This window comes from Rhinoderma darwinii, assembly GCF_050947455.1.
Source record: "Rhinoderma darwinii isolate aRhiDar2 chromosome 3 unlocalized genomic scaffold, aRhiDar2.hap1 SUPER_3_unloc_13, whole genome shotgun sequence".
Lineage (NCBI taxonomy): Eukaryota > Metazoa > Chordata > Amphibia > Anura > Rhinodermatidae > Rhinoderma > Rhinoderma darwinii.
In genome coordinates, this window is record NW_027461738.1 from 838,408 (window position 1) to 859,258 (window position 20,851).

Sequence of the window (20,851 nt, forward strand, 5' to 3'; positions counted from 1 at the left end):
CGCCTATTAGGCTAGTTAGGAAATTGGGAATTGATAAACTGGTGACAGAGTCCATTTAAGGGACTATATACAGGAGTATGTGACAGAAAATAGTATTATAATTGACAGCAAGCAGAGATTTACTAAGGACAGAAGTTGTCCAACCAACCTGATTTGTTTTTATCAAGAGGAAAATAAAAGTCTGGACAAATGGGATGCTGTAGTTATAGTGATTTATACTCTAAATATTGCTCGCTTTTCAGAGTTGTAAGCCAGGGGCACAGCTGGAACCACTATTATTAATGTAATTAATCAGTGATAAAGAGGATGGAATTAAAATAACTCTTTCTATAGGTGACAAACTTTAATATGTTTCTGGAAGTTCTCTTCTTAAAATAGAACGTTGTGAACAGGACTTGAACCTGTGCAGGGGGACCCCATTGGATTTCAAATCCAACGCCTTAACCACTCAGCCATCACAACTTACGCACCCTGACTGTTAAGACTTCTGGCAACTACACCTAAGGGGCTAGCCTAAAATATGAGATCAGTCTTTTGCTCTGAACTGAGCTGTGTGGTAGGACACCATGAGAAGAAAAGTGCTTTGGTGCTGTGGCTTAGTTGGTTAAAGCGCCTGTCTAGTAAACAGGAGATCCTGAGTTCAAATCTCAGCAGTGCCTTGCTATTTGTTGCTTTAGGTTATTCACTTGTTTATTATTTAAGTTTACATAACTAAAGTTTATGATGAATCAAATTCTTTATAGGCAATTAAAAATCTATCGGGTTTTTCATTGGTGACAGAGACCCCATGAATGTCATTGAGTTTTCTATAAGTAGCAAGTTCAATACAAAGTAATTATAGACCAGTAAGCTTAACATCCATTGTGGGAAAAACTTTTGAAGAGCTCTTAAAGGGACTCTGTTACCAGTTTATCAGGTCCCTAACTCCTAACTAGTCTAATAGGTGCTTTGCTGCTGATAACTACAGGGTGATTTGTAGTAAAAAAAATGTTTATTATTTGCAAAATTATGAGCATTTTCTAAATATGTAATTTAGCCTTTATTAGACATCTGGGAGGTAACAGCAGCAATTCTCCTGAGGTGGAGCTGACTCTCAGCATCTGATGCTGTCCTATCAGCATGAAGTTGCTTCACACACATTGTGAAACTCAAGCTACAGGGAAGGAGGATCAATTCAAACAGCCATATCTCGGGCTGTGGGCCACCTAAAAAAGCAGATTTGGTGGCATTTGAAAGACTGGATTCTACTCTTTCATATGACACCAAAATCACAGTTCTAGCTGTGACAGAACCGAAGATATCACCTGTTGAAAACACAGTCGGGAATGGACGCAGTGTACTATATGATCACACTGTGTTGCTGGACAGGGAAGGGGGAGAAGTTGTATGCTGATTGGACAGCGTCATACAGAAAACATTAGCTGCCCAGAGTAAAAAGGAGTCATCTCCTATTTGGCTATTAGAGCTACATTAGTATATATAAATAAATGCTCATAACTTTGCAAATAAACGTTTTTTAAAAAAAACAAACAAATCACACTGTAGTTATCAGCATCATAGCGCCTATTAGGCTAGTTAGGAAATTGGGAATTGATAAACTGGTGACAGAGTCCATTTAAGGGACTATATACAGGAGTATGTGACAGAAAATAGTATTATAATTGACAGCAAGCAGAGATTTACTAAGGACAGAAGTTGTCCAACCAACCTGATTTGTTTTTATCAAGAGGAAAATAAAAGTCTGGACAAATGGGATGCTGTAGTTATAGTGATTTATACTCTAAATATTGCTCGCTTTTCAGAGTTGTAAGCCAGGGGCACAGCTGGAACCACTATTATTAATGTAATTAATCAGTGATAAAGAGGATGGAATTAAAATAACTCTTTCTATAGGTGACAAACTTTAATATGTTTCTGGAAGTTCTCTTCTTAAAATAGAACGTTGTGAACAGGACTTGAACCTGTGCAGGGGGACCCCATTGGATTTCAAATCCAACGCCTTAACCACTCAGCCATCACAACTTACGCACCCTGACTGTTAAGACTTCTGGCAACTACACCTAAGGGGCTAGCCTAAAATATGAGATCAGTCTTTTGCTCTGAACTGAGCTGTGTGGTAGGACACCATGAGAAGAAAAGTGCTTTGGTGCTGTGGCTTAGTTGGTTAAAGCGCCTGTCTAGTAAACAGGAGATCCTGAGTTCAAATCTCAGCAGTGCCTTGCTATTTGTTGCTTTAGGTTATTCACTTGTTTATTATTTAAGTTTACATAACTAAAGTTTATGATGAATCAAATTCTTTATAGGCAATTAAAAATCTATCGGGTTTTTCATTGGTGACAGAGACCCCATGAATGTCATTGAGTTTTCTATAAGTAGCAAGTTCAATACAAAGTAATTATAGACCAGTAAGCTTAACATCCATTGTGGGAAAAACTTTTGAAGAGCTCTTAAAGGGACTCTGTTACCAGTTTATCAGGTCCCTAACTCCTAACTAGTCTAATAGGTGCTTTGCTGCTGATAACTACAGGGTGATTTGTAGTAAAAAAAATGTTTATTATTTGCAAAATTATGAGCATTTTCTAAATATGTAATTTAGCCTTTATTAGACATCTGGGAGGTAACAGCAGCAATTCTCCTGAGGTGGAGCTGACTCTCAGCATCTGATGCTGTCCTATCAGCATGAAGTTGCTTCACACACATTGTGAAACTCAAGCTACAGGGAAGGAGGATCAATTCAAACAGCCATATCTCGGGCTGTGGGCCACCTAAAAAAGCAGATTTGGTGGCATTTGAAAGACTGGATTCTACTCTTTCATATGACACCAAAATCACAGTTCTAGCTGTGACAGAACCGAAGATATCACCTGTTGAAAACACAGTCGGGAATGGACGCAGTGTACTATATGATCACACTGTGTTGCTGGACAGGGAAGGGGGAGAAGTTGTATGCTGATTGGACAGCGTCATACAGAAAACATTAGCTGCCCAGAGTAAAAAGGAGTCATCTCCTATTTGGCTATTAGAGCTACATTAGTATATATAAATAAATGCTCATAACTTTGCAAATAAACGTTTTTTTAAAAAAAACAACAAATCACACTGTAGTTATCAGCATCATAGCGCCTATTAGGCTAGTTAGGAAATTGGGAATTGATAAACTGGTGACAGAGTCCATTTAAGGGACTATATACAGGAGTATGTGACAGAAAATAGTATTATAATTGACAGCAAGCAGAGATTTACTAAGGACAGAAGTTGTCCAACCAACCTGATTTGTTTTTATCAAGAGGAAAATAAAAGTCTGGACAAATGGGATGCTGTAGTTATAGTGATTTTTTACTCTAAATATTGCTCGCTTTTCAGAGTTGTAAGCCAGGGGCACAGCTGGAACCACTATTATTAATGTAATTAATCAGTGATAAAGAGGATGGAATTAAAATAACTCTTTCTATAGGTGACAAACTTTAATATGTTTCTGGAAGTTCTCTTCTTAAAATAGAACGTTGTGAACAGGACTTGAACCTGTGCAGGGGGACCCCATTGGATTTCAAATCCAACGCCTTAACCACTCAGCCATCACAACTTATGTACCCTGACTGTTAAGACTTCTGGCAACTACACCTAAGGGGCTAGCCAAAAATATGAGATCAGTCTTTTGCTCTGAACTGAGCTGTGTGGTAGGACACCATGAGAAGAAAAGTGCTTTGGTGCTGTGGCTTAGTTGGTTAAAGCGCCTGTCTAGTAAACAGGAGATCCTGAGTTCAAATCTCAGCAGTGCCTTGCTATTTGTTGCTTTAGTTTATTCACTTGTTTATTATTTAAGTTTACATAACTAAAGTTTATGATGAATCAAATTCTTTATAGGCAATTAAAAATCTATCGGGTTTTTCATTGGTGACAGAGACCCCATGAATGTCATTGAGTTTTCTATAAGTAGTAAGTTCAATACAAAGTAATTATAGACCAGTAAGCTTAACATCCATTGTGGGAAAAACTTTTGAAGAGCTCTTAAAGGGACTCTGTTACCAGTTTATCAGGTCCCTAACTCCTAACTAGTCTAATTGGTGCTTTGCTGCTGATAACTACAGGGTGATTTGTAGTAAAAAAAATGTTTATTATTTGCAAAATTATGAGCATTTTCTAAATATGTAATTTAGCCTTTATTAGACATCTGGGAGGTAACAGCAGCAATTCTCCTGAGGTGGAGCTGACTCTCAGCATCTGATGCTGTCCTATCAGCATGAAGCTGCTTCACACACATTGTGAAACTCAAGCTACAGGGAAGGGGGATCAATTCAAACAGCCATATCTCGGGCTGTGGGCCACCTAAAAAAGATTTGGTGGCATTTGAAAGACTGGATTCTACTCTTTCATATGACACCAAAATCACAGTTCTAGCTGTGACAGAACCGAAGATATCACCTGTTGAAAACACAGTCGGGAATGGACGCAGTGTACTATATGATCACACTGTGTTGCTGGACAGGGAAGGGGGAGAAGTTGTATGCTGATTGGACAGCGTCATACAGAAAACATTAGCTGCCCAGAGTAAAAAGGAGTCATCTCCTATTTGGCTATTAGAGCTACATTAGTATATATAAATAAATGCTCATAACTTTGCAAATAAACGTTTTTTTAAAAAAAACAACAAATCACACTGTAGTTATCAGCATCATAGCGCCTATTAGGCTAGTTAGGAAATTGGGAATTGATAAACTGGTGACAGAGTCCATTTAAGGGACTATATACAGGAGTATGTGACAGAAAATAGTATTATAATTGACAGCAAGCAGAGATTTACTAAGGACAGAAGTTGTCCAACCAACCTGATTTGTTTTTATCAAGAGGAAAATAAAAGTCTGGACAAATGGGATGCTGTAGTTATAGTGATTTTTTACTCTAAATATTGCTCGCTTTTCAGAGTTGTAAGCCAGGGGCACAGCTGGAACCACTATTATTAATGTAATTAATCAGTGATAAAGAGGATGGAATTAAAATAACTCTTTCTATAGGTGACAAACTTTAATATGTTTCTGGAAGTTCTCTTCTTAAAATAGAACGTTGTGAACAGGACTTGAACCTGTGCAGGGGGACCCCATTGGATTTCAAATCCAACGCCTTAACCACTCAGCCATCACAACTTATGTACCCTGACTGTTAAGACTTCTGGCAACTACACCTAAGGGGCTAGCCAAAAATATGAGATCAGTCTTTTGCTCTGAACTGAGCTGTGTGGTAGGACACCATGAGAAGAAAAGTGCTTTGGTGCTGTGGCTTAGTTGGTTAAAGCGCCTGTCTAGTAAACAGGAGATCCTGAGTTCAAATCTCAGCAGTGCCTTGCTATTTGTTGCTTTAGTTTATTCACTTGTTTATTATTTAAGCTTACATAACTAAAGTATATGATGAATCAAATTCTTTATAGGCAATTAAAAATCTATCAGGTTTTTCATTGGTGACAGAGACCCCATGAATGTCATTGAGTTTTCTATAAGTAGTAAGTTCAATACAAAGTAATTATAGACCAGTAAGCTTAACATCCATTGTGGGAAAAACTTTTGAAGAGCTCTTAAAGGGACTCTGTTACCAGTTTATCAGGTCCCTAACTCCTAACTAGTCTAATTGGTGCTTTGCTGCTGATAACTACAGGGTGATTTGTAGTAAAAAAAATGTTTATTATTTGCAAAATTATGAGCATTTTCTAAATATGTAATTTAGCCTTTATTAGACATCTGGGAGGTAACAGCAGCAATTCTCCTGAGGTGGAGCTGACTCTCAGCATCTGATGCTGTCCTATCAGCATGAAGTTGCTTCACACACATTGTGAAACTCAAGCTACAGGGAAGGAGGATCAATTCAAACAGCCATATCTCGGGCTGTGGGACACCTAAAAAAGCAGATTTGGTGGCATTTGAAAGACTGGATTCTACTCTTTCATATGACACCAAAATCACAGTTCTAGCTGTGACAGAACCGAAGATATCACCTGTTGAAAACACAGTCGGGAATGGACGCAGTGTACTATATGATCACACTGTGTTGCTGGACAGGGAAGGGGGAGAAGTTGTATGCTGATTGGACAGCGTCATACAGAAAACATTAGCTGCCCAGAGTAAAAAGGAGTCATCTCCTATTTGGCTATTAGAGCTACATTAGTATATATAAATAAATGCTCATAACTTTGCAAATAAACGTTTTTTTAAAAAAAACAACAAATCACACTGTAGTTATCAGCATCATAGCGCCTATTAGGCTAGTTAGGAAATTGGGAATTGATAAACTGGTGACAGAGTCCATTTAAGGGACTATATACAGGAGTATGTGACAGAAAATAGTATTATAATTGACAGCAAGCAGAGATTTACTAAGGACAGAAGTTGTCCAACCAACCTGATTTGTTTTTATCAGGAGGAAAATAAAAGTCTGGACAAATGGGATGCTGTAGTTATAGTGATTTATACTCTAAATATTGCTCGCTTTTCAGAGTTGTAAGCCAGGGGCACAGCTGGAACCACTATTATTAATGTAATTAATCAGTGATAAAGAGGATGGAATTAAAATAACTCTTTCTATAGGTGACAAACTTTAATATGTTTCTGGAAGTTCTCTTCTTAAAAGAGAACGTTGTGAACAGGACTTGAACCTGTGCAGGGGGACCCCATTGGATTTCAAATCCAACGCCTTAACCACTCGGCCATCACAACTTACGTACCCTGACTGTTAAGACTTCTGGCAACTACACCTAAGGGGCTAGCCTAAAATATGAGATCAGTCTTTTGCTCTGAACTGAGCTGTGTGGTAGGACACCATGAGAAGAAAAGTGCTTTGGTGCTGTGGCTTAGTTGGTTAAAGCGCCTGTCTAGTAAACAGGAGATCCTGAGTTCAAATCTCAGCAGTGCCTTGCTATTTGTTGCTTTAGGTTATTCACTTGTTTATTATTTAAGCTTACATAACTAAAGTTTATGATGAATCAAATTCTTTATAGGCAATTAAAAATCTATCGGGTTTTTCATTGGTGACAGAGACCCCATGAATGTCATTGAGTTTTCTATAAGTAGCAAGTTCAATACAAAGTAATTATAGACCAGTAAGCTTAACATCCATTGTGGGAAAAACTTTTGAAGAGCTCTTAAAGGGACTCTGTTACCAGTTTATCAGGTCCCTAACTCCTAACTAGTCTAATAGGTGCTTTGCTGCTGATAACTACAGGGTGATTTGTAGTAAAAAAAATGTTTATTATTTGCAAAATTATGAGCATTTTCTAAATATGTAATTTAGCCTTTATTAGACATCTGGGAGGTAACAGCAGCAATTCTCCTGAGGTGGAGCTGACTCTCAGCATCTGATGCTGTCCTATCAGCATGAAGTTGCTTCACACACATTGTGAAACTCAAGCTACAGGGAAGGAGGATCAATTCAAACAGCCATATCTCGGGCTGTGGGCCACCTAAAAAAGCAGATTTGGTGGCATTTGAAAGACTGGATTCTACTCTTTCATATGACACCAAAATCACAGTTCTAGCTGTGACAGAACCGAAGATATCACCTGTTGAAAACACAGTCGGGAATGGACGCAGTGTACTATATGATCACACTGTGTTGCTGGACAGGGAAGGGGGAGAAGTTGTATGCTGATTGGACAGCGTCATACAGAAAACATTAGCTGCCCAGAGTAAAAAGGAGTCATCTCCTATTTGGCTATTAGAGCTACATTAGTATATATAAATAAATGCTCATAACTTTGCAAATAAACGTTTTTTAAAAAAAACAAACAAATCACACTGTAGTTATCAGCATCATAGCGCCTATTAGGCTAGTTAGGAAATTGGGAATTGATAAACTGGTGACAGAGTCCATTTAAGGGACTATATACAGGAGTATGTGACAGAAAATAGTATTATAATTGACAGCAAGCAGAGATTTACTAAGGACAGAAGTTGTCCAACCAACCTGATTTGTTTTTATCAAGAGGAAAATAAAAGTCTGGACAAATGGGATGCTGTAGTTATAGTGATTTATACTCTAAATATTGCTCGCTTTTCAGAGTTGTAAGCCAGGGGCACAGCTGGAACCACTATTATTAATGTAATTAATCAGTGATAAAGAGGATGGAATTAAAATAACTCTTTCTATAGGTGACAAACTTTAATATGTTTCTGGAAGTTCTCTTCTTAAAATAGAACGTTGTGAACAGGACTTGAACCTGTGCAGGGGGACCCCATTGGATTTCAAATCCAACGCCTTAACCACTCAGCCATCACAACTTACGCACCCTGACTGTTAAGACTTCTGGCAACTACACCTAAGGGGCTAGCCTAAAATATGAGATCAGTCTTTTGCTCTGAACTGAGCTGTGTGGTAGGACACCATGAGAAGAAAAGTGCTTTGGTGCTGTGGCTTAGTTGGTTAAAGCGCCTGTCTAGTAAACAGGAGATCCTGAGTTCAAATCTCAGCAGTGCCTTGCTATTTGTTGCTTTAGGTTATTCACTTGTTTATTATTTAAGTTTACATAACTAAAGTTTATGATGAATCAAATTCTTTATAGGCAATTAAAAATCTATCGGGTTTTTCATTGGTGACAGAGACCCCATGAATGTCATTGAGTTTTCTATAAGTAGCAAGTTCAATACAAAGTAATTATAGACCAGTAAGCTTAACATCCATTGTGGGAAAAACTTTTGAAGAGCTCTTAAAGGGACTCTGTTACCAGTTTATCAGGTCCCTAACTCCTAACTAGTCTAATAGGTGCTTTGCTGCTGATAACTACAGGGTGATTTGTAGTAAAAAAAATGTTTATTATTTGCAAAATTATGAGCATTTTCTAAATATGTAATTTAGCCTTTATTAGACATCTGGGAGGTAACAGCAGCAATTCTCCTGAGGTGGAGCTGACTCTCAGCATCTGATGCTGTCCTATCAGCATGAAGTTGCTTCACACACATTGTGAAACTCAAGCTACAGGGAAGGAGGATCAATTCAAACAGCCATATCTCGGGCTGTGGGCCACCTAAAAAAGCAGATTTGGTGGCATTTGAAAGACTGGATTCTACTCTTTCATATGACACCAAAATCACAGTTCTAGCTGTGACAGAACCGAAGATATCACCTGTTGAAAACACAGTCGGGAATGGACGCAGTGTACTATATGATCACACTGTGTTGCTGGACAGGGAAGGGGGAGAAGTTGTATGCTGATTGGACAGCGTCATACAGAAAACATTAGCTGCCCAGAGTAAAAAGGAGTCATCTCCTATTTGGCTATTAGAGCTACATTAGTATATATAAATAAATGCTCATAACTTTGCAAATAAACGTTTTTTTAAAAAAAACAACAAATCACACTGTAGTTATCAGCATCATAGCGCCTATTAGGCTAGTTAGGAAATTGGGAATTGATAAACTGGTGACAGAGTCCATTTAAGGGACTATATACAGGAGTATGTGACAGAAAATAGTATTATAATTGACAGCAAGCAGAGATTTACTAAGGACAGAAGTTGTCCAACCAACCTGATTTGTTTTTATCAAGAGGAAAATAAAAGTCTGGACAAATGGGATGCTGTAGTTATAGTGATTTTTTACTCTAAATATTGCTCGCTTTTCAGAGTTGTAAGCCAGGGGCACAGCTGGAACCACTATTATTAATGTAATTAATCAGTGATAAAGAGGATGGAATTAAAATAACTCTTTCTATAGGTGACAAACTTTAATATGTTTCTGGAAGTTCTCTTCTTAAAATAGAACGTTGTGAACAGGACTTGAACCTGTGCAGGGGGACCCCATTGGATTTCAAATCCAACGCCTTAACCACTCAGCCATCACAACTTATGTACCCTGACTGTTAAGACTTCTGGCAACTACACCTAAGGGGCTAGCCAAAAATATGAGATCAGTCTTTTGCTCTGAACTGAGCTGTGTGGTAGGACACCATGAGAAGAAAAGTGCTTTGGTGCTGTGGCTTAGTTGGTTAAAGCGCCTGTCTAGTAAACAGGAGATCCTGAGTTCAAATCTCAGCAGTGCCTTGCTATTTGTTGCTTTAGTTTATTCACTTGTTTATTATTTAAGCTTACATAACTAAAGTATATGATGAATCAAATTCTTTATAGGCAATTAAAAATCTATCAGGTTTTTCATTGGTGACAGAGACCCCATGAATGTCATTGAGTTTTCTATAAGTAGTAAGTTCAATACAAAGTAATTATAGACCAGTAAGCTTAACATCCATTGTGGGAAAAACTTTTGAAGAGCTCTTAAAGGGACTCTGTTACCAGTTTATCAGGTCCCTAACTCCTAACTAGTCTAATTGGTGCTTTGCTGCTGATAACTACAGGGTGATTTGTAGTAAAAAAAATGTTTATTATTTGCAAAATTATGAGCATTTTCTAAATATGTAATTTAGCCTTTATTAGACATCTGGGAGGTAACAGCAGCAATTCTCCTGAGGTGGAGCTGACTCTCAGCATCTGATGCTGTCCTATCAGCATGAAGTTGCTTCACACACATTGTGAAACTCAAGCTACAGGGAAGGAGGATCAATTCAAACAGCCATATCTCGGGCTGTGGGACACCTAAAAAAGCAGATTTGGTGGCATTTGAAAGACTGGATTCTACTCTTTCATATGACACCAAAATCACAGTTCTAGCTGTGACAGAACCGAAGATATCACCTGTTGAAAACACAGTCGGGAATGGACGCAGTGTACTATATGATCACACTGTGTTGCTGGACAGGGAAGGGGGAGAAGTTGTATGCTGATTGGACAGCGTCATACAGAAAACATTAGCTGCCCAGAGTAAAAAGGAGTCATCTCCTATTTGGCTATTAGAGCTACATTAGTATATATAAATAAATGCTCATAACTTTGCAAATAAACGTTTTTTTAAAAAAAACAACAAATCACACTGTAGTTATCAGCATCATAGCGCCTATTAGGCTAGTTAGGAAATTGGGAATTGATAAACTGGTGACAGAGTCCATTTAAGGGACTATATACAGGAGTATGTGACAGAAAATAGTATTATAATTGACAGCAAGCAGAGATTTACTAAGGACAGAAGTTGTCCAACCAACCTGATTTGTTTTTATCAGGAGGAAAATAAAAGTCTGGACAAATGGGATGCTGTAGTTATAGTGATTTATACTCTAAATATTGCTCGCTTTTCAGAGTTGTAAGCCAGGGGCACAGCTGGAACCACTATTATTAATGTAATTAATCAGTGATAAAGAGGATGGAATTAAAATAACTCTTTCTATAGGTGACAAACTTTAATATGTTTCTGGAAGTTCTCTTCTTAAAAGAGAACGTTGTGAACAGGACTTGAACCTGTGCAGGGGGACCCCATTGGATTTCAAATCCAACGCCTTAACCACTCGGCCATCACAACTTACGTACCCTGACTGTTAAGACTTCTGGCAACTACACCTAAGGGGCTAGCCTAAAATATGAGATCAGTCTTTTGCTCTGAACTGAGCTGTGTGGTAGGACACCATGAGAAGAAAAGTGCTTTGGTGCTGTGGCTTAGTTGGTTAAAGCGCCTGTCTAGTAAACAGGAGATCCTGAGTTCAAATCTCAGCAGTGCCTTGCTATTTGTTGCTTTAGGTTATTCACTTGTTTATTATTTAAGCTTACATAACTAAAGTTTATGATGAATCAAATTCTTTATAGGCAATTAAAAATCTATCGGGTTTTTCATTGGTGACAGAGACCCCATGAATGTCATTGAGTTTTCTATAAGTAGTAAGTTCAATACAAAGTAATTATAGACCAGTAAGCTTAACATCCATTGTGGGAAAAACTTTTGAAGAGCTCTTAAAGGGACTCTGTTACCAGTTTATCAGGTCCCTAACTCCTAACTAGTCTAATAGGTGCTTTGCTGCTGATAACTACAGGGTGATTTGTAGTAAAAAAAATGTTTATTATTTGCAAAATTATGAGCATTTTCTAAATATGTAATTTAGCCTTTATTAGACATCTGGGAGGTAACAGCAGCAATTCTCCTGAGGTGGAGCTGACTCTCAGCATCTGATGCTGTCCTATCAGCATGAAGTTGCTTCACACACATTGTGAAACTCAAGCTACAGGGAAGGAGGATCAATTCAAACAGCCATATCTCGGGCTGTGGGACACCTAAAAAAGCAGATTTGGTGGCATTTGAAAGACTGGATTCTACTCTTTCATATGACACCAAAATCACAGTTCTAGCTGTGACAGAACCGAAGATATCACCTGTTGAAAACACAGTCGGGAATGGACGCAGTGTACTATATGATCACACTGTGTTGCTGGACAGGGAAGGGGGAGAAGTTGTATGCTGATTGGACAGCGTCATACAGAAAACATTAGCTGCCCAGAGTAAAAAGGAGTCATCTCCTATTTGGCTATTAGAGCTACATTAGTATATATAAATAAATGCTCATAACTTTGCAAATAAACGTTTTTTTAAAAAAAAACAACAAATCACACTGTAGTTATCAGCATCATAGCGCCTATTAGGCTAGTTAGGAAATTGGGAATTGATAAACTGGTGACAGAGTCCATTTAAGGGACTATATACAGGAGTATGTGACAGAAAATAGTATTATAATTGACAGCAAGCAGAGATTTACTAAGGACAGAAGTTGTCCAACCAACCTGATTTGTTTTTATCAGGAGGAAAATAAAAGTCTGGACAAATGGGATGCTGTAGTTATAGTGATTTATACTCTAAATATTGCTCGCTTTTCAGAGTTGTAAGCCAGGGGCACAGCTGGAACCACTATTATTAATGTAATTAATCAGTGATAAAGAGGATGGAATTAAAATAACTCTTTCTATAGGTGACAAACTTTAATATGTTTCTGGAAGTTCTCTTCTTAAAAGAGAACGTTGTGAACAGGACTTGAACCTGTGCAGGGGGACCCCATTGGATTTCAAATCCAACGCCTTAACCACTCGGCCATCACAACTTACGTACCCTGACTGTTAAGACTTCTGGCAACTACACCTAAGGGGCTAGCCTAAAATATGAGATCAGTCTTTTGCTCTGAACTGAGCTGTGTGGTAGGACACCATGAGAAGAAAAGTGCTTTGGTGCTGTGGCTTAGTTGGTTAAAGCGCCTGTCTAGTAAACAGGAGATCCTGAGTTCAAATCTCAGCAGTGCCTTGCTATTTGTTGCTTTAGGTTATTCACTTGTTTATTATTTAAGCTTACATAACTAAAGTTTATGATGAATCAAATTCTTTATAGGCAATTAAAAATCTATCGGGTTTTTCATTGGTGACAGAGACCCCATGAATGTCATTGAGTTTTCTATAAGTAGTAAGTTCAATACAAAGTAATTATAGACCAGTAAGCTTAACATCCATTGTGGGAAAAACTTTTGAAGAGCTCTTAAAGGGACTCTGTTACCAGTTTATCAGGTCCCTAACTCCTAACTAGTCTAATAGGTGCTTTGCTGCTGATAACTACAGGGTGATTTGTAGTAAAAAAAATGTTTATTATTTGCAAAATTATGAGCATTTTCTAAATATGTAATTTAGCCTTTATTAGACATCTGGGAGGTAACAGCAGCAATTCTCCTGAGGTGGAGCTGACTCTCAGCATCTGATGCTGTCCTATCAGCATGAAGTTGCTTCACACACATTGTGAAACTCAAGCTACAGGGAAGGAGGATCAATTCAAACAGCCATATCTCGGGCTGTGGGACACCTAAAAAAGCAGATTTGGTGGCATTTGAAAGACTGGATTCTACTCTTTCATATGACACCAAAATCACAGTTCTAGCTGTGACAGAACCGAAGATATCACCTGTTGAAAACACAGTCGGGAATGGACGCAGTGTACTATATGATCACACTGTGTTGCTGGACAGGGAAGGGGGAGAAGTTGTATGCTGATTGGACAGCGTCATACAGAAAACATTAGCTGCCCAGAGTAAAAAGGAGTCATCTCCTATTTGGCTATTAGAGCTACATTAGTATATATAAATAAATGCTCATAACTTTGCAAATAAACGTTTTTTTAAAAAAAAACAACAAATCACACTGTAGTTATCAGCATCATAGCGCCTATTAGGCTAGTTAGGAAATTGGGAATTGATAAACTGGTGACAGAGTCCATTTAAGGGACTATATACAGGAGTATGTGACAGAAAATAGTATTATAATTGACAGCAAGCAGAGATTTACTAAGGACAGAAGTTGTCCAACCAACCTGATTTGTTTTTATCAAGAGGAAAATAAAAGTCTGGACAAATGGGATGCTGTAGTTATAGTGATTTATACTCTAAATATTGCTCGCTTTTCAGAGTTGTAAGCCAGGGGCACAGCTGGAACCACTATTATTAATGTAATTAATCAGTGATAAAGAGGATGGAATTAAAATAACTCTTTCTATAGGTGACAAACTTTAATATGTTTCTGGAAGTTCTCTTCTTAAAATAGAACGTTGTGAACAGGACTTGAACCTGTGCAGGGGGACCCCATTGGATTTCAAATCCAACACCTTAACCACTCAGCCATCACAACTTATGTACCCTGACTGTTAAGACTTCTGGCAACTACACCTAAGGGGCTAGCCAAAAATATGAGATCAGTCTTTTGCTCTGAACTGAGCTGTGTGGTAGGACACCATGAGAAGAAAAGTGCTTTGGTGCTGTGGCTTAGTTGGTTAAAGCGCCTGTCTAGTAAACAGGAGATCCTGAGTTCAAATCTCAGCAGTGCCTTGCTATTTGTTGCTTTAGTTTATTCACTTGTTTATTATTTAAGCTTACATAACTAAAGTATATGATGAATCAAATTCTTTATAGGCAATTAAAAATCTATCGGGTTTTTCATTGGTGACAGAGACCCCATGAATGTCATTGAGTTTTCTATAAGTAGTAAGTTCAATACAAAGTAATTATAGACCAGTAAGCTTAACATCCATTGTGGGAAAAACTTTTGAAGAGCTCTTAAAGGGACTCTGTTACCAGTTTATCAGGTCCCTAACTCCTAACTAGTCTAATTGGTGCTTTGCTGCTGATAACTACAGGGTGATTTGTAGTAAAAAAAATGTTTATTATTTGCAAAATTATGAGCATTTTCTAAATATGTAATTTAGCCTTTATTAGACATCTGGGAGGTAACAGCAGCAATTCTCCTGAGGTGGAGCTGACTCTCAGCATCTGATGCTGTCCTATCAGCATGAAGTTGCTTCACACACATTGTGAAACTCAAGCTACAGGGAAGGAGGATCAATTCAAACAGCCATATCTCGGGCTGTGGGCCACCTAAAAAAGCAGATTTGGTGGCATTTGAAAGACTGGATTCTACTCTTTCATATGACACCAAAATCACAGTTCTAGCTGTGACAGAACCGAAGATATCACCTGTTGAAAACACAGTCGGGAATGGACGCAGTGTACTATATGATCACACTGTGTTGCTGGACAGGGAAGGGGGAGAAGTTGTATGCTGATTGGACAGCGTCATACAGAAAACATTAGCTGCCCAGATTAAAAAGGAGTCATCTCCTATTTGGCTATTAGAGCTACATTAGTATATATAAATAAATGCTCATAACTTTGCAAATAAACGTTTTTAAAAAAAAACAAACAAATCACATTGTAGTTATCAGCATCATAGCGCCTATTAGGCTAGTTAGGAAATTGGGAATTGATAAACTGGTGACAGAGTCCATTTAAGGGACTATATACAGGAGTATGTGACAGAAAATAGTATTATAATTGACAGCAAGCAGAGATTTACTAAGGACAGAAGTTGTCCAACCAACCTGATTTGTTTTTATCAAGAGGAAAATAAAAGTCTGGACAAATGGGATGCTGTAGTTATAGTGATTTATACTCTAAATATTGCTCGCTTTTCAGAGTTGTAAGCCAGGGGCACAGCTGGAACCACTATTATTAATGTAATTAATCAGTGATAAAGAGGATGGAATTAAAATAACTCTTTCTATAGGTGACAAACTTTAATATGTTTCTGGAAGTTCTCTTCTTAAAATAGAACGTTGTGAACAGGACTTGAACCTGTGCAGGAGGACCCCATTGGATTTCAAATCCAACGCCTTAACCACTCGGCCATCACAACTTACGTACCCTGACTGTTAAGACTTCTGGCAACTACACCTAAGGGGCTAGCCTAAAATATGAGATCAGTCTTTTGCTCTGAACTGAGCTGTGTGGTAGGACACCATGAGAAGAAAAGTGTTTTGCCTTGCTATTTGTTGCTTTAGGTTATTCACTTGTTTATTATTTAAGTTTACATAACTAAAGTTTATGATGAATCAAATTCTTTATAGGCAATTAAAAATCTATCGGGTTTTTCATTGGTGACAGAGACCCCATGAATGTCATTGAGTTTTCTATAAGTAGTAAGTTCAATACAAAGTAATTATAGACCAGTAAGCTTAACATCCATTGTGGGAAAAACTTTTGAAGAGCTCTTAAAGGGACTCTGTTACCAGTTTATCAGGTCCCTAACTCCTAACTAGTCTAATTGGTGCTTTGCTGCTGATAACTACAGGGTGATTTGTAGTAAAAAAAATGTTTATTATTTGCAAAATTATGAGCATTTTCTAAATATGTAATTTAGCCTTTATTAGACATCTGGGAGGTAACAGCAGCAATTCTCCTGAGGTGGAGCTGACTCTCAGCATCTGATGCTGTCCTATCAGCATGAAGCTGCTTCACACACATTGTGAAACTCAAGCTACAGGGAAGGGGGATCAATTCAAACAGCCATATCTCGGGCTGTGGGCCACCTAAAAAAGATTTGGTGGCATTTGAAAGACTGGATTCTACTCTTTCATATGACACCAAAATCACAGTTCTAGCTGTGACAGAACCGAAGATATCACCTGTTGAAAACACAGTCGGGAATGGACGCAGTGTACTATATGATCACACTGTGTTGCTGGACAGGGAAGGGGGAGAAGTTGTATGCTGATTGGACAGCGTCATACAGAAAACATTAGCTGCCCAGAGTAAAAAGGAGTCATCTCCTATTTGGCTATTAGAGCTACATTAGTATATATAAATAAATGCTCATAACTTTGCAAATAAACGTTTTTTAAAAAAAAACAACAAATCACACTGTAGTTATCAGCATCATAGCGCCTATTAGGCTAGTTAGGAAATTGGGAATTGATAAACTGGTGACAGAGTCCATTTAAGGGACTATATACAGGAGTATGTGACAGAAAATAGTATTATAATTGACAGCAAGCAGAGATTTACTAAGGACAGAAGTTGTCCAACCAACCTGATTTGTTTTTATCAAGAGGAAAATAAAAGTCTGGACAAATGGGATGCTGTAGTTATAGTGATTTATACTCTAAATATTGCTCGCTTTTCAGAGTTGTAAGCCAGGGGCACAGCTGGAACCACTATTATTAATGTAATTAATCAGTGATAAAGAGGATGGAATTAAAATAACTCTTTCTATAGGTGACAAACTTTAATATGTTTCTGGAAGTTCTCTTCTTAAAATAGAACATTGTGAACAGGACTTGAACCTGTGCAGGAGGACCCCATTGGATTTCAAATCCAACGCCTTAACCACTCGGCCATCACAACTTACGTACCCTGACTGTTAAGACTTCTGGCAACTACACCTAAGGGGCTAGCCTAAAATATGAGATCAGTCTTTTGCTCTGAACTGAGCTGTGTGGTAGGACACCATGAGAAGAAAAGTGCTTTGGTGCTGTGGCTTAGTTGGTTAAAGTGCCTGTCTAGTAAACAGGAGATCCTGAGTTCAAATCTCAGCAGTGCCTTGCTATTTGTTGCTTTAGGTTATTCACTTGTTTATTATTTAAGTTTACATAACTAAAGTTTATGATGAATCAAATTCTTTATAGGCAATTAAAAATCTATCGGGTTTTTCATTGGTGACAGAGACCCCATGAATGTCATTGAGTTTTCTATAAGTAGTAAGTTCAATACAAAGTAATTATAGACCAGTAAGCTTAACATACATTGTGGGAAAAACTTTTGAAGAGCTCTTAAAGGGACTCTGTTACCAGTTTATCAGGTCCCTAACTCCTAACTAGTCTAATAGGTGCTTTGCTGCTGATAACTACAGGGTGATTTGTAGTAAAAAAAATGTTTATTATTTGCAAAATTATGAGCATTTTCTAAATATGTAATTTAGCCTTTATTAGACATCTGGGAGGTAACAGCAGCAATTCTCCTGAGGTGGAGCTGACTCTCAGCATCTGATGCTGTCCTATCAGCATGAAGCTGCTTCACACACATTGTGAAACTCAAGCTACAGGGAAGGGGGATCAATTCAAACAGCCATATCTCGGGCTGTGGGCCACCTAAAAAAGCAGATTTGGTGGCATTTGAAAGACTGGATTCTACTCTTTCATATGACACCAAAATCACAGTTCTAGCTGTGACAGAACCGAAGATATCACCTGTTGAAAACACAGTCGGGAATGGACGCAGTGTACTATATGATCACACTGTGTTGCTGGACAGGGAAGGGGGAGAAGTTGTATGCTGATTGGACAGCGTCATACAGAAAACATTAGCTGCCCAGAGTAAAAAGGAGTCATCTCCTATTTGGCTATTAGAGCTACATTAGTATATATAAATAAATGCTCATAACTTTGCAAATAAACGTTTTTTTAAAAAAAACAACAAATCACACTGTAGTTATCAGCATCATAGCGCCTATTAGGCTAGTTAGGAAATTGGGAATTGATAAACTGGTGACAGAGTCCATTTAAGGGACTATATACAGGAGTATGTGACAGAAAATAGTATTATAATTGACAGCAAGCAGAGATTTACTAAGGACAGAAGTTGTCCAACCAACCTGATTTGTTTTTATCAAGAGGAAAATAAAAGTCTGGACAAATGGGATGCTGTAGTTATAGTGATTTATACTCTAAATATTGCTCGCTTTTCAGAGTTGTAAGCCAGGGGCACAGCTGGAACCACTATTATTAATGTAATTAATCAGTGATAAAGAGGATGGAATTAAAATAACTCTTTCTATAGGTGACAAACTTTAATATGTTTCTGGAAGTTCTCTTCTTAAAATAGAACGTTGTGAACAGGACTTGAACCTGTGCAGGGAGACCCCATTGGATTTCAAATCCAACGCCTTAACCACTCGGCCATCACAACTTACGTACCATGACTGTTAAGAGTTCTGGCAACTACACCTAAGGGGCTAGCCTAAAATATGAGATCAGTCTTTTGCTCTGAACTGAGCTGTGTGGTAGGACACCATGAGAAGAAAAGTGCTTTGGTGCTGTGGCTTAGTTGGTTAAAGCGCCTGTCTAGTAAACAGGAGGTCCTGAGTTCCAATCTCAGCAGTGCCTTGCTATTTGTTGCTTTAGTTTATTCACTTGTTTATTATTTAAGTTTACATAACTAAAGTTTATGATGAATCAAATTCTTTATAGGCAATTAAAAATCTATCGGGTTTTCATTGGTGACAGAGACCCCATGAATGTCATTGAGTTTTCTATAAGTAGTAAGTTCAATACAAAGTAATTATAGACCAGTAAGCTTAACATCCATTGTGGGAAAAACTTTTGAAGAGCTCTTAAAGGGACTCTGTTACCAGTTTATCAGGTCCCTAACTCCTAACTAGTCTAATTGGTGCTTTGCTGCTGATAACTACAGGGTGATTTGTAGTAAAAAAAATGTTTATTATTTGCAAAATTATGAGCATTTTCTAAATATGTAATTTAGCCTTTATTAGACATCTGGGAGGTAACAGCAGCAATTCTCCTGAGGTGGAGCTGACTCTCAGCATCTGATGCTGTCCTATCAGCATGAAGTTGCTTCACACACATTGTGAAACTCAAGCTACAGGGAAGGAGGATCAATTCATACAGCCATATCTCGGGCTGTGGGCCACCTAAAAAAGATTTGGTGGCATTTGAAAGACTGGATTCTACTCTTTCATATGACACCAAAATCACAGTTCTAGCTGTGACAGAACCGAAGATATCACCTGTTGAAAACACAGTCGGGAATGGACGCAGTGTACTATATGATCACACTGTGTTGCTGGACAGGGAAGGGGGAGAAGTTGTATGCTGATTGGACAGCGTCATACAGAAAACATTAGCTGCCCAGAGTAAAAAGGAGTTATCTCCTATTTGGCTATTAGAGCTACATTAGTATATATAAATAAATGCTCATAACTTTGCAAATAAACGTTTTTTTAAAAAAAACAACAAATCACACTGTAGTTATCAGCATCATAGCGCCTATTAGGCTAGTTAGGAAATTGGGAATTGATAAACTGGTGACAGAGTCCATTTAAGGGACTATATACAGGAGTATGTGACAGAAAATAGTATTATAATTGACAGCAAGCAGAGATTTACTAAGGACAGAAGTTGTCCAACCAACCTGATTTGTTTTTATCAAGAGGAAAATAAAAGTCTGGACAAATGGGATGCTGTAGTTATAGTGATTTATACTCTAAATATTGCTCGCTTTTCAGAGTTGTAAGCCAGGGGCACAGCTGGAACCACTATTATTAATGTAATTAATCAGTGATAAAGAGGATGGAATTAAAATAACTCTTTCTATAGGTGACAAACTTTAATATGTTTCTGGAAGTTCTCTTCTTAAAATAGAACGTTGTGAACAGGACTTGAACCTGTGCAGGGAGACCCCATTGGATTTCAAATCCAACGCCTTAACCACTCGGCCATCACAACTTACGTACCCTGACTGTTAAGAGTTCTGGCAACTACACCTAAGGGGCTAGCCTAAAATATGAGATCAGTCTTTTGCTCTGAACTGAGCTGTGATGTAGGACAGCGTGAGAAGAAAAGTGCTTTGGTGCTGTGGCTTAGTTGGTTAAAGCGCCTGTCTAGTAAACAGGAGGTCCTGAGTTCCAAT

At 38.0% G+C, this 20,851-nt stretch overlaps 22 non-coding genes across 22 annotated transcripts; 10 read left to right on the top strand and 12 right to left on the bottom strand.

Moving 5' to 3' along the window:
• Window positions 1–380: 380 nt before the first annotated feature.
• On the bottom strand, window positions 381–462 carry TRNAS-UGA (transfer RNA serine (anticodon UGA)). The gene has a single exon. It is a non-coding gene; the product is annotated as a tRNA-Ser (tRNA).
• A 123-nt stretch (window positions 463–585) lies between these two features.
• Window positions 586–659, top strand: TRNAT-AGU (transfer RNA threonine (anticodon AGU)). Its single transcript has one exon. It is a non-coding gene; the product is annotated as a tRNA-Thr (tRNA).
• Window positions 660–1,940: 1,281 nt separating this feature from the next.
• Window positions 1,941–2,022, bottom strand: TRNAS-UGA (transfer RNA serine (anticodon UGA)). Its single transcript has one exon. It is a non-coding gene; the product is annotated as a tRNA-Ser (tRNA).
• Window positions 2,023–2,145: 123 nt separating this feature from the next.
• On the top strand, window positions 2,146–2,219 carry TRNAT-AGU (transfer RNA threonine (anticodon AGU)). Its single transcript has one exon. It is a non-coding gene; the product is annotated as a tRNA-Thr (tRNA).
• Window positions 2,220–3,501: 1,282 nt separating this feature from the next.
• On the bottom strand, window positions 3,502–3,583 carry TRNAS-UGA (transfer RNA serine (anticodon UGA)). The gene has a single exon. It is a non-coding gene; the product is annotated as a tRNA-Ser (tRNA).
• Window positions 3,584–3,706: 123 nt separating this feature from the next.
• Window positions 3,707–3,780, top strand: TRNAT-AGU (transfer RNA threonine (anticodon AGU)). Its single transcript has one exon. It is a non-coding gene; the product is annotated as a tRNA-Thr (tRNA).
• Window positions 3,781–5,059: 1,279 nt separating this feature from the next.
• On the bottom strand, window positions 5,060–5,141 carry TRNAS-UGA (transfer RNA serine (anticodon UGA)). Its single transcript has one exon. It is a non-coding gene; the product is annotated as a tRNA-Ser (tRNA).
• Window positions 5,142–5,264: 123 nt separating this feature from the next.
• Window positions 5,265–5,338, top strand: TRNAT-AGU (transfer RNA threonine (anticodon AGU)). The gene has a single exon. It is a non-coding gene; the product is annotated as a tRNA-Thr (tRNA).
• A 1,281-nt stretch (window positions 5,339–6,619) lies between these two features.
• On the bottom strand, window positions 6,620–6,701 carry TRNAS-UGA (transfer RNA serine (anticodon UGA)). Its single transcript has one exon. It is a non-coding gene; the product is annotated as a tRNA-Ser (tRNA).
• Window positions 6,702–6,824: 123 nt separating this feature from the next.
• TRNAT-AGU (transfer RNA threonine (anticodon AGU)) lies at window positions 6,825–6,898 on the top strand. The gene has a single exon. It is a non-coding gene; the product is annotated as a tRNA-Thr (tRNA).
• Window positions 6,899–8,179: 1,281 nt separating this feature from the next.
• TRNAS-UGA (transfer RNA serine (anticodon UGA)) lies at window positions 8,180–8,261 on the bottom strand. Its single transcript has one exon. It is a non-coding gene; the product is annotated as a tRNA-Ser (tRNA).
• Window positions 8,262–8,384: 123 nt separating this feature from the next.
• TRNAT-AGU (transfer RNA threonine (anticodon AGU)) lies at window positions 8,385–8,458 on the top strand. Its single transcript has one exon. It is a non-coding gene; the product is annotated as a tRNA-Thr (tRNA).
• Window positions 8,459–9,740: 1,282 nt separating this feature from the next.
• TRNAS-UGA (transfer RNA serine (anticodon UGA)) lies at window positions 9,741–9,822 on the bottom strand. The gene has a single exon. It is a non-coding gene; the product is annotated as a tRNA-Ser (tRNA).
• Window positions 9,823–9,945: 123 nt separating this feature from the next.
• Window positions 9,946–10,019, top strand: TRNAT-AGU (transfer RNA threonine (anticodon AGU)). Its single transcript has one exon. It is a non-coding gene; the product is annotated as a tRNA-Thr (tRNA).
• A 1,281-nt stretch (window positions 10,020–11,300) lies between these two features.
• TRNAS-UGA (transfer RNA serine (anticodon UGA)) lies at window positions 11,301–11,382 on the bottom strand. The gene has a single exon. It is a non-coding gene; the product is annotated as a tRNA-Ser (tRNA).
• A 123-nt stretch (window positions 11,383–11,505) lies between these two features.
• Window positions 11,506–11,579, top strand: TRNAT-AGU (transfer RNA threonine (anticodon AGU)). Its single transcript has one exon. It is a non-coding gene; the product is annotated as a tRNA-Thr (tRNA).
• A 1,282-nt stretch (window positions 11,580–12,861) lies between these two features.
• On the bottom strand, window positions 12,862–12,943 carry TRNAS-UGA (transfer RNA serine (anticodon UGA)). Its single transcript has one exon. It is a non-coding gene; the product is annotated as a tRNA-Ser (tRNA).
• Window positions 12,944–13,066: 123 nt separating this feature from the next.
• On the top strand, window positions 13,067–13,140 carry TRNAT-AGU (transfer RNA threonine (anticodon AGU)). The gene has a single exon. It is a non-coding gene; the product is annotated as a tRNA-Thr (tRNA).
• Window positions 13,141–14,627: 1,487 nt separating this feature from the next.
• On the top strand, window positions 14,628–14,701 carry TRNAT-AGU (transfer RNA threonine (anticodon AGU)). The gene has a single exon. It is a non-coding gene; the product is annotated as a tRNA-Thr (tRNA).
• A 1,281-nt stretch (window positions 14,702–15,982) lies between these two features.
• TRNAS-UGA (transfer RNA serine (anticodon UGA)) lies at window positions 15,983–16,064 on the bottom strand. The gene has a single exon. It is a non-coding gene; the product is annotated as a tRNA-Ser (tRNA).
• Window positions 16,065–19,029: 2,965 nt separating this feature from the next.
• TRNAS-UGA (transfer RNA serine (anticodon UGA)) lies at window positions 19,030–19,111 on the bottom strand. The gene has a single exon. It is a non-coding gene; the product is annotated as a tRNA-Ser (tRNA).
• Window positions 19,112–20,585: 1,474 nt separating this feature from the next.
• TRNAS-UGA (transfer RNA serine (anticodon UGA)) lies at window positions 20,586–20,667 on the bottom strand. Its single transcript has one exon. It is a non-coding gene; the product is annotated as a tRNA-Ser (tRNA).
• Between the last annotated feature and the right edge of the window lie 184 nt (window positions 20,668–20,851).